We start from the raw sequence: 10,422 nt of genomic DNA, 5'->3' as shown, positions 1-10,422 counted from the left end.
ACACACACACACACACACACACACACACACACACACACATACACACACATACACACCCCGATATGTACACACTCACCCAGGCCAACAACAAGGATATAAACATGACCAAATGCTGCTGTGGTTCCACACAGGGGTCTATTCACACACTCAGAAATACACTCACACACAGTAAAGCTTCTCGTGGGTCTAGTGAATTAACCAACCCCGTAGGGGATGAGCCTACTGGGAAATTGGTGGATTTCTTCTTCACTGGTCACCTGTCTCTACTTTCTTCTCGCTTTCTGTCCATATCTGTTTCTCCTTTTTTTCGTTTTTTATTTGATTCCCCCATGGGCCATTTTATTTGATGTTTAAAATTTAGGACAGATTAGAGTACAACATCAGATTGTCCTATATCAACTTTAATAAATAATTTGATACATAATAAGAAGGTCAAGAGTCTTCAGTGCTTAACCGTCCTCCTGTTGGCTGTACATGTACACCAATTATGATTTATACACATGTATTCAGCTCATACCGAGACCGTAGCTGCTTTGATATAAGCACATGGGATGGTGTGTTGAACCACTAACCCACTCAGCTGCATACATTTTTATTTCTGTACATGTGAACATTCACACACATACACACACAGACACCGCACCAACCACCAAACAAACACACACATAATAATGGCACCTGATATATAAAAAACAAACCGAGATTGAGGAGCTTTGTTTTCACTTGTTTTTCACTTGATTCACAGACTGTGAAACAAAACGGCCGTTCAAACCGTCCAAACCGCTCAAACAGATAAGATGTAGCAATTCTTTTGTTGCAAAAGTTGTCCAGTTATTGAATATTGCCAAAAAATCACTCAGTGGATTAAATAAGCTCAAAAAGGATTCAATATGATAGACTCACAAGAGAGAGAAAAATCAAATGCAGGTGTCTGTTTGTGTCGAAGAGTGTTTAAATTGGTGTTTAAGAGAAAAGTATGAGGTGTTTGAGATTGGCTGTGTCAAATGAAGTCATTATAACATGCATCACTCTCTTTTCCTCCCTTATCCCGCCGTCACTCAGGGTCTCTTAGGTGGTTACTGACAACACAGAGACGCTAGCGTCTGCTGCTGCTACCGCTGTGTGTGTGTGTGTGTGTGTGTGTGTGTGTGTGTGTGTGTGTGTGTGAGAGAGAGAGCAGTTTTGCTTCCCTCTTGGTGTCTCTCTCTCTGTCTGTCTCTCTTTCTCGCTCTTTCTCTCTGTGGTGTCACAATTTTCAGTCTCTCAATGATGGATCATAGCCGAGACTTCCTCAACATTCCCATGTGTGTTTGTGCACGTGTGTGCATGTGTTTGCAATGTTAACATTAAGTAAACTGAGACTGGTGTAGTATTTTTAGCTCGCTCCTTGAGAGTGACACATGCCTCTGATAACCTGTCTGACAGATGGACAGAGACAAAGTTGTGGTATGAAGTAATAAATGAGTATAAATCAGTGATGAAAGTGAGCTCTGGTTGCCATAAAGACAGGTATTGCAAGTGTAAAAAGAATGCAGTACTTTTATATTTGCAAGGTAATGTAGTCAAGTAATAAAAGGTGCCTGTTTGATGTCAATGCTGAAGTTTCTCAGGAGTGTTTTTTCACTCGATCGGTCTGAGTCAGTGTTTGTTTCACTGGATGGATGCTTTACTAGTGCTGAAATGCCGCTGACATCTTATGCCTGTATTTGTGTTTTAAACACCAATGTAACCTATGCTGCACAGCTACAGTACCCTGCTCCAATGCAGGCTAAATTCAGAGGAACAGATCAAAGTGTATAATCAGCCCAAATGATTAAAATTATTTTACTTTTTTTTAAATCAGAGATGTACTAAATATTTGCATTTTCAAAGATTTGCTAACTACTGCCAAATAACCGGTAGCCAGCTGACCATATAATAAGAGGAAAATTGTACACCAGACTTTATATTAAGAAAAGCTTCAGTGTATCAGTTCAGTATTGTGTTAAAAGAATGCTTATGAAAAAGCAAACATAACCACATTTAGTCACGGAGGGCCACAAGATAGCTGGATCTGTATATGTGCACTTACTTACACCACATACATAAAACACACCTGTGTGTGTTGAAGAATATAAAGTATGTGTGTCCCTGAAAGTGCCTCTTGTGTTTTGCCCTTTGACCCCCAGCTGCAGTGTAGTCAGGAGGCTGTAGATCAAGTTGACCTCAGCTCTCTTCACTCTTCTTCTCCGCCTATCTTTCTCACAGTCTCCTTCCTTTTTACTTTTATTCTCATTTAAATTTTTCTTCAGCAGTATGGTATATGCCATGAGAGAAAGCAAGAGAGAAGTTGTGGTGATGAGTTTGCGTGAAAGCAAAGAGAAGAGGGGGCATTGTAATATTTTATGATATGGAACAAGAGGAAGAAGAGGGGGAAGGTAAGGAATATACCACCATCTGTCCATGCAAGAAACACGTGGTTAACTTTAACAGTGGCATATGTGTGGCCGTGGCCTTGGCCTTTTTACCTAACCCACAGCAGAAATCGCGGAAACTTAAAAAATAAAAACAAAATGACAGGAAACTGTAAACTAGCAATACATTACATATTCAAAAAAGGGTCAAAAATATGTTTAAATCACCTCTACACTAAAACATAACCAGACTTTGTGGAGCCAACACCTTAAGCCAATTTAACCTTTGAAACTTTGGAATCTGTGAATGGATGAATATGTAAATGTGGCTTTAATTTAGAAGTAACTGAAGCTGTAAAGGGATATGTTTGGTATTCATAACAGAAGTCTGAATTAATTATCAGTTTATCAATAAGTTACAGATTATATACATTGTCATTAAAGTCTGAAAACCTCTTAAATACTCACTTAATACCACAATTTTGTAGTGTTTTTTCCTTGTAGAGTCATGGGGATTTCATTCATTTGTCTTACTATTTACACACTTACCTGTTTGTCATTATTTGTTTATGATTACAGGGACGTCCCCAGTTACTGTCTAAAATGAAAGAATGTGGATCTAATCTAGTTTATTACTGCGCAGAGACTTATCCGAATGAAATAATTCCCCTTAGAGCTTAACTCAGTCACTTTACATTGTCATTTGTAATTTTCCACTTATCAACAACTTTATCCTCTTGACAGAAAAACCATGGGGGAAAAAAAACCGAATCTAATTTTTTATCATGATGAAATTGTTCTTGTCCATGACTCAGCAACTTTTCATTCTTGATAATTGCAGAGATATCAACAAAGGCTCTCCTTTCACCACTGGAGGGAAAGACGAAACAATAATCTAATCTAATATTCCCCAGAGCCTTATCACAATGAAATCACTTCCTTCTAAGCATGCCTCAGCGTCCCCCTCCCTCCACTTCATTCCATGTTCATTGGTTTCTCATTCTGTCCGTTGTCAGCGGGTTACAGCAGAGCCGCAAGGAGGATAGATGAAGGGGAGAAGAGGAAGAAGGGAACAGTGATGGAGGAGGAGTGAAATAATTGGTGTGATGATTAGATTAAGTGAGAAAGAGGCAGTTGGCACAGAAACAGCTGAGCTGAGGTCAGCATTCCTGACAATTAAAGAAAATGTGAAGATGTAAAGAATGGCCTGCGAGGGGTGTGTTCATTTCTCCTTTTTTAATACTATTTTTCAGGCATATTAGGCCTGTATTTCCATAGGACGGATGAAGACATGAAAGGGGAGAGAGAGGGGGAATGACATGCAGCAAAGGGCCGCAGGCTGAAGTCAAACCCGCAGCCACTGCGTCGAGGAGTAAACCTCCTCTATATATGTGCGCCTGCTCTACCAACTGAGCTAACCTGGCCACACTTTTTTTTTCTTTGTTCTCCTGTTTTTCTTTTCGCCTCACTTTTACTTTCTCTGCTCTCTAGTCATTCCTTCCTCTTCCTTTTCTTTTTTCTTCCTTTGTTTCCCACCTCCTCCTTTTTGTCTTTACTCTCCTCCAATGAATGGTTTTATGGATTTAGTGTTTTGGTTTGAACAGCATTAAATATGGATGGAGGACCGACGAGAGAATAGAGAAAGAGTGAAGGAGAGTGTTGAGGGTCAGTCACACCACAAAATAACATGGCAAAACATGAAGCTATGAGTCTTAGGGAAACGTTCGGTTCTAGAAGCTAATGCCAGCTATCACGAGGGGTTTCTGAGGTGCTTGTCGGTCTCAATAGCTCCCAGAGCGTCTCTGTATTTTCTCTGTACTATGCCCCCCTAGAATCTTGTACTCAGGATTACACATCATTTCATTCAACAAAGAGTTTTATTAAGGAGGTAACAAGCTTGCCAAAAGCTCCTTAACTGTCAATTAGTAAGATTGTTATCTTGGTCGCTGAAGGAACAAGGAATAGGTTGACACAATTTGCTCAAAACACATAGATGTGGCATTGAAGTGGTTAAATAAACGCAGATGATGACACACAGCTAACTTGATAGCTTTCTTTGACCGATCGCTGTTCACAGGTCAGCACTGCCTGATTGCTTGCTATTGGTCAACGGTTTCAAATTTTAGAGTCAAAGTACACCAAAGCAGCACAGATACATTTTCCCGAGGGCAATTAGAGTATCATAAAATATTAAAGTATCATAACACTCATCACGCACTGACCACCCTATTCTTTCCAGGATCATAGTGTATTGTATTAATTATCATAATTTTTTTACATTATAATCATTTTATACGGCATAATAATTACTGCAATAAGGCATTATAATGTGATTATAAGTCCCTACAAGTGGTCATGGGTGCTTTAAGTAAAGTGAAATCACAAATTTAAATCTATGCAAGAAGAAAACAGACTTTGAAAAATGTATTTATATGTTTAACTGGTCATGACAAAAATTAAATTCCAATTTTAAACTTTTTTTGGTAAAGAACAAGTGAATGATGGACATCTCAGTATTATAACGTAAAGACTCACTTTATTCAAGTTATAAGTAATTCCTGAAACCGTTTTAACATCCCCTGTGAAGTGAGCTGCTCACACACATGACATTACTCTTTTTGCAAGGATCATAGTGAAATTCTCATGGTTGTAATACATATAGCCTAATATATGAAATCAATTTGGTGTAACTGAGTGACAGAAAATGGTTAAAATAGGCAAGGTATTTATGTGTGTTGTTTTGTTCAGCTGAACGGTTGGAGAGTCATCAGCCACTAAAAGAAATGGCCCCGCCTCTAGCTGTATTTGATTGACAGATCACCTTGCACCTGCATGATTGCGTGAGGGAGAACATGTGCTTGTAAGACAGCAACTGGAGCAAAGAAAAGCAATTATTAGCAGTTGACTGTTAGCATTAAAAAGAGAGGTGCTCAAACGCAATCAAATTATCAAAAGCAGGAGGAAATTAAAGGGCAAGCAACTGGAATCTTGGAAAGTCCCGTTTTCATCTTCCATGTATCTCGGTAAGCTAGCGGTATTATGCTAATGTTGCTAGGTGTGTGTGCTGCATCACACACATGTAGCACGTTTATTGAGTTGAAATTGTGGCCTAACGTTGGCGCCGTAGTTAATTGTAAACGGATTAAAGCAATAAGATCTCTGTTAGTAAAGCAAATGCTACAAACATAAGAGATACATGTTAAACTTAAATATTCTAATGTGGGGAATGCTTCACTTTAGTTAAAGCAAACAATGCCCACTTAGAGTAATTTATAATCACAATATAATGCCTTACAGCGGTGACTATTATGCCTTTTAAAATTATTATAATGTATTAAAGCTTTAGTGCGTAACTTTTTGATATTAATGAACGTCATTACATTCAAGCCATTGCCAAATGATACTTTATAAATGTTTTTATAATGAATTAAAAAGACAGGCTTCATAGAAAGTGTTACCGATTTTTTTAATAAGTACGAAATGGGCAAAAAGAACAAAGTGGGGCAAACAAGAAGTAGATTCATAGTCAACAGCAAAATGAACTAAAAAGACAAAATAAAACCGTAAACAAGACAGAACAATGAAAAGACAAGAAAGGGAAATATATGGAAATGATGATTTCTTGCTGCAAGGAGGGTAGAAAAGAGTGGGAGCAAGAATTAGTCACGGATACAAGGGCAAGTTAAGAAGCAAAAGTCAAGAGGGACAGAAAGCGAGAAGGGGGGATTACCTACTCTGCTTACAGAAAAGAGAAAGGGACAGAAAAAAAAGATCATTATCCTTAAAGAAAGAGGGACAAAGAGGCACAAAGAAGCACTGTTAGGTAAATTTTGTTACAGGATGGAGAGACCTAATCATAGAAAGTACTGTGTATGAGAGAGCTGTGATAAAGACAGGAAGAGGAAAAGGGAGGAACTTTGGGGATTATTTAGAGTGAGAAAGCTCTAAGATGAGGAGAAATAAAGAAGGGGACAAAGACGGATACAATGGCCCTTATTTATCAACCTAACGTAGAAATCTGCGCAGAAGTCCTCTTACGACAAGCTTCACGTGGGATTCATGACGTTTGTATCATACCAATCAGAGCATAAGAATGGTCGTACATTGATAAATGCAGTGGCTGGAAACGATCATAATATTTAAATATCACGCCCCAATATATTCTCGGTTTTGAGGCCTCGCCCGTACTATTTACGACACGACCCGACGTAATCCGGCTAAGAAGCGGCACTTTTCAGAGGTGGAGACTGAAACCTCAGTTTAATTGCAGTAACGTGTGTCCTATTTGGCAACCTAAAAACTGGTATTAGGTTGTAGGAAGAGCAGGAATAGAAAGATTACTGATGCAACAGTGTTGCCGTATTCATTTATACATTCTAGACATATGTATACTCCTAATAGTAATACATAGGCTTATATTGTATCTCTTAGGCCTACATGCAGGTGTACCTATATATTAAATTAACACACAGTAGCAGAATTTATGCAGTTTTGTTTTTTTATTTTACTGGTGTTTTTTTCGTAAATCAGAGCCAGGCAACAGCTGTGAGGGCGAGCACACCACCCTGACCCTGTCTCCTAACAGTAGAGGGGCTGGAAAAACAAGCCGAAATATGTTGGTCAATGGCAGAAAGAGATTCTTCATTTGTGGCCCTTAACAACACTTTAAAAGACAAACAAAAATCTGAGGAATAAATAATAATGTTGTGCATCGTCATGTTTCCTGTATTGAATATCATTGCCAAACACAACACTATACCTTTTGAAACGTGGAGTAATATCCTGTCTCCTTGCGTAGAGCCCCAGTTGTGGCTGTGCAAGGGGCTTCTGGTCTCCAAATGGAGGCGTGGGTTCAAATCCCACTTCTGACAAAGATTTTTACCAGCAGGTTTCCTCCCCATAGTTTGATGATAATATGTCTCCTGTAGAGCCTAAGCCGTGCTTTAAGCCACTGAGGTCCTACTGGTGTCACTCTTGACTTCTTAGTGCCCATAACCTCGATCATATTTCCAACAACAGACAAATAAACATCCAAAACCACGAGTAACTAGACTACTGCAGCGACAATCTGTCTCAACGTGATCTAAAATTATTTACCTAGTGGGCGGAACACCTGCCCGGACAAAGATGGGGTACTACTTATAGATTGAGCACTAATTGGCTCCTACATCTCCTTTCTGTGTGAAACAAGATTTCCTTGAATATGTACATACTAAACAAAATTACGAGAACCTAAACATTCATTAAAAACAAGGAGAGATTGTACCAGGGTTTTTTTCTGCCCGTAGTCCTTTGGATGGGTCCTTTTCCAAGTAAACCCATAAGTCTGTAAACCTCAAATTTAAGTCCAGACTGAATTCAGTAATTCAGTAGTCAGGATGGCCGAGCGGTCTAAGGCGCCAGACTCAAGGTTAATTCCTTCCTGAGCCACAAGGGGCTTCTGGTCTCCAAATGGAGGCGTGGGTTCAAATCCCACTTCTGACAGAGATTTTTACCAGCAGGTTTCCTCCCCATAGTTTGATGATAATATGTCTCCTGTAGAGCCTAAGCCGTGCTTTAAGCCACTGAGGTCCTACACTGGTGTCACTCTTGACTTCTTAGTGCCCATAACCTCGATCATATTTCCAACAACAGACAAATAAACATCCAAAACCACGAGTAACTAGACTACTGCAGCAACAAGCTGTCTCAACGTAATCTAAAATTATTTACCTACTGGGCGGAACACCTGCCCGGACAAAGATGGGGTACTACTTATAGATTGAGCACTAATTGGCTCCTACATCTCCTTTCTGTGTGAAACAAGATTTCCTTGAATATGTACATACTAAACAAAATTACGAGAACCTAAACATTCATTAAAAACAAGGAGAGATTGTACCAGGGTTTTTTTCTTCCCGTAGTCCTTTGGATGGGTCCTTTTCCAGTAACCCAAAGTCTGGAAACCTCAAATTTAAGTCCAGACTGAACAATGATTAGGCAGTCAGGATGGCCGAGCGGTCTAAGGCGCCAGAATCAAGGTTAATTCCTTCTGACACAAGGGGCTTTGGTCTCCAAAGGAGGCGTGGGTTCAAATCCCACTTCTGACAGAGATTTTTACCAGCAGGTTTCCTCCCCATAGTTTGATGATAATATGTCTCCTGTAGAGCCTAAGCCGTGCTTTAAGCCACTGAGGTGCTGCACTGGTGTCACTCTTGACTTCTTAGTGCCCATAACCTCGATCATTTTTCCAACAACAGACAAATAAACATCCAAAACCGTGAGTAACTAGACTACTGCAGCAACAAGCTGTCTCAACGTTATCTAAAATTATTTACCTACTGGGCGGAACACCTGCCCGGACAAAGATGGGTTACTACTTATAGATTGAGCACTAATTGGCTCCTACATCTTCTTTCTGTGTGAAACAAGATTTCCTTGAATATGTACATACTAAACAAAATTACGAGAACCTAAACATTCATTAAAAACAAGGAGAGATTGTACCAGGTTTTTTTTCTGCCCGTAGTCCTTTGGATGGGTCCTTTTCCAAGTAAACCCATAAGTCTGTAAACCTCAAATTTAAGTCCAGACTGAATTCAATGATTAGGCAGTCAGGATGGCCGAGTGGTCTAAGGCGCCAGACTCAAGGTTAATTCCTTCCTAAGCAACAAGGGGCTTCTGGTCTCCAAATGGAGGCGTGGGTTCAAATCCCACTTCTGACAGAGATTTTTACCAGCAGGTTTCCTCCCCATAGTTTGATGATAATATGTCTCCTGTAGAGCCTAAGCCATGCTTTAAGCCACTGAGGTGCTGCAGTGGTGTTACTCTTGACTTCTTAGTGCCCATAACCTCGATCATATTTCCAACAACAGACAAATAAACATCCAAAACCACGAGTAACTAGACTACTGCAGCGACAATCTGTCTCAACGTGATCTAAAATTATTTACCTAGTGGGCGGAACACCTGCCCGGACAAAGATGGGGTACTACTTATAGATTGAGCACAATTGGCTTACATCCTTTCTGTGTGAAACAAGATTCCTGAATATGTAAACTAAACAAAATTACAAAACCTAAACATTCTAAAAACAAGGAGAGATTGTACCAGGGTTTTTTCTGCCCGTATACCTTTGGTGGGTCCTTTCCAAGTAACCCATAAGTCTGTAAACCTCAAATTTAAGTCAGACTGAATTCAGTAATTCAGGTCAGGATGGCCGAGCGGTCTAAGGCGCCAGACTCAAGGTTAATCCTTCTGAGCCACAAGGGGCTTTGGTCTCCAAATGGAGGCGTGGGTTCAAATCCCACTTCTGACAGAGATTTACCAGCAGGTTTCCTCCCCATAGTTTGATGATAATATGTCTCCGTAGAGCTAAGCCGTGCTTTAAGCCACTGAGGTCTCACTGGTGTCATCTTGACTTCTTAGTGCCATAACCTCGATCTATTTCCAACAACAGACAAAAAACATCCAAAACCACGAGTAACTAGACTACTGCAGCAACCGCTGTCTCAACGTAATCTAAAATTATTTACCTACTGGGCGGAACACCTGCCCGGACAAAGATGGGTTACTACTTATAGATTGAGCACTAATTGGCTCCTACATCTCCTTTCTGTGTGAAACAAGATTTCCTTGAATATGTACATACTAAACAAAATTACGAGAACCTAAACATTCATTAAAAACAAGGAGAGATTGTACCAGGGTTTTTTTCTTCCAGTAGTCCTTTGGATGGGTCCTTTTCCAAGTAAACCCATAAGTCTGTAAACCTCAAATTTAAGTCCAGACTGAATTCAATGATTAGGCAGTCAGGATGGCCGAGCGGTCTAAGGCGCCAGACTCAAGGTTAATTCCTTCTTGAGCAACAAGGGGCTTCTGGTCTCCAAATGGAGGCGTGGGTTCAAATCCCACTTCTGACAGAGATTTTTACCAGCAGGTTTCCTCCCCATAGTTTGATGATAATATGTCTCCTGTAGAGCCTAAGCCGTGCTTTAAGCCACTGAGGTCCTACACTGGTGTTACTCTTGACTTCTTAGTGCCCATAACC

The 10,422-nt window shown here is 40.0% G+C and overlaps 1 protein-coding gene and 4 non-coding genes across 22 annotated transcripts in view; all 5 read left to right on the top strand.

Moving 5' to 3' along the window:
• Positions 1 to 10,422, top strand: part of LOC116672840 (ELKS/Rab6-interacting/CAST family member 1) — a 119,260-nt gene that overhangs the window by 84,522 nt on the left and 24,316 nt on the right. The window lies entirely within an intron of this gene.
• On the top strand, positions 7,766 to 7,877 carry trnal-caa (transfer RNA leucine (anticodon CAA)). The gene is made up of 2 exons: positions 7,766 to 7,803; positions 7,832 to 7,877. It is a non-coding gene; the product is annotated as a tRNA-Leu (tRNA).
• Positions 8,986 to 9,097, top strand: trnal-caa (transfer RNA leucine (anticodon CAA)). The gene is made up of 2 exons: positions 8,986 to 9,023; positions 9,052 to 9,097. It is a non-coding gene; the product is annotated as a tRNA-Leu (tRNA).
• Positions 9,582 to 9,690, top strand: trnal-caa (transfer RNA leucine (anticodon CAA)). The gene is made up of 2 exons: positions 9,582 to 9,619; positions 9,645 to 9,690. It is a non-coding gene; the product is annotated as a tRNA-Leu (tRNA).
• Positions 10,183 to 10,294, top strand: trnal-caa (transfer RNA leucine (anticodon CAA)). The gene is made up of 2 exons: positions 10,183 to 10,220; positions 10,249 to 10,294. It is a non-coding gene; the product is annotated as a tRNA-Leu (tRNA).

This window comes from Etheostoma spectabile, chromosome 23 (genome assembly GCF_008692095.1).
Source record: "Etheostoma spectabile isolate EspeVRDwgs_2016 chromosome 23, UIUC_Espe_1.0, whole genome shotgun sequence".
Taxonomy (NCBI): domain Eukaryota; kingdom Metazoa; phylum Chordata; class Actinopteri; order Perciformes; family Percidae; genus Etheostoma; species Etheostoma spectabile.
This window is presented reverse-complemented; position numbering and strand designations above follow the sequence as displayed.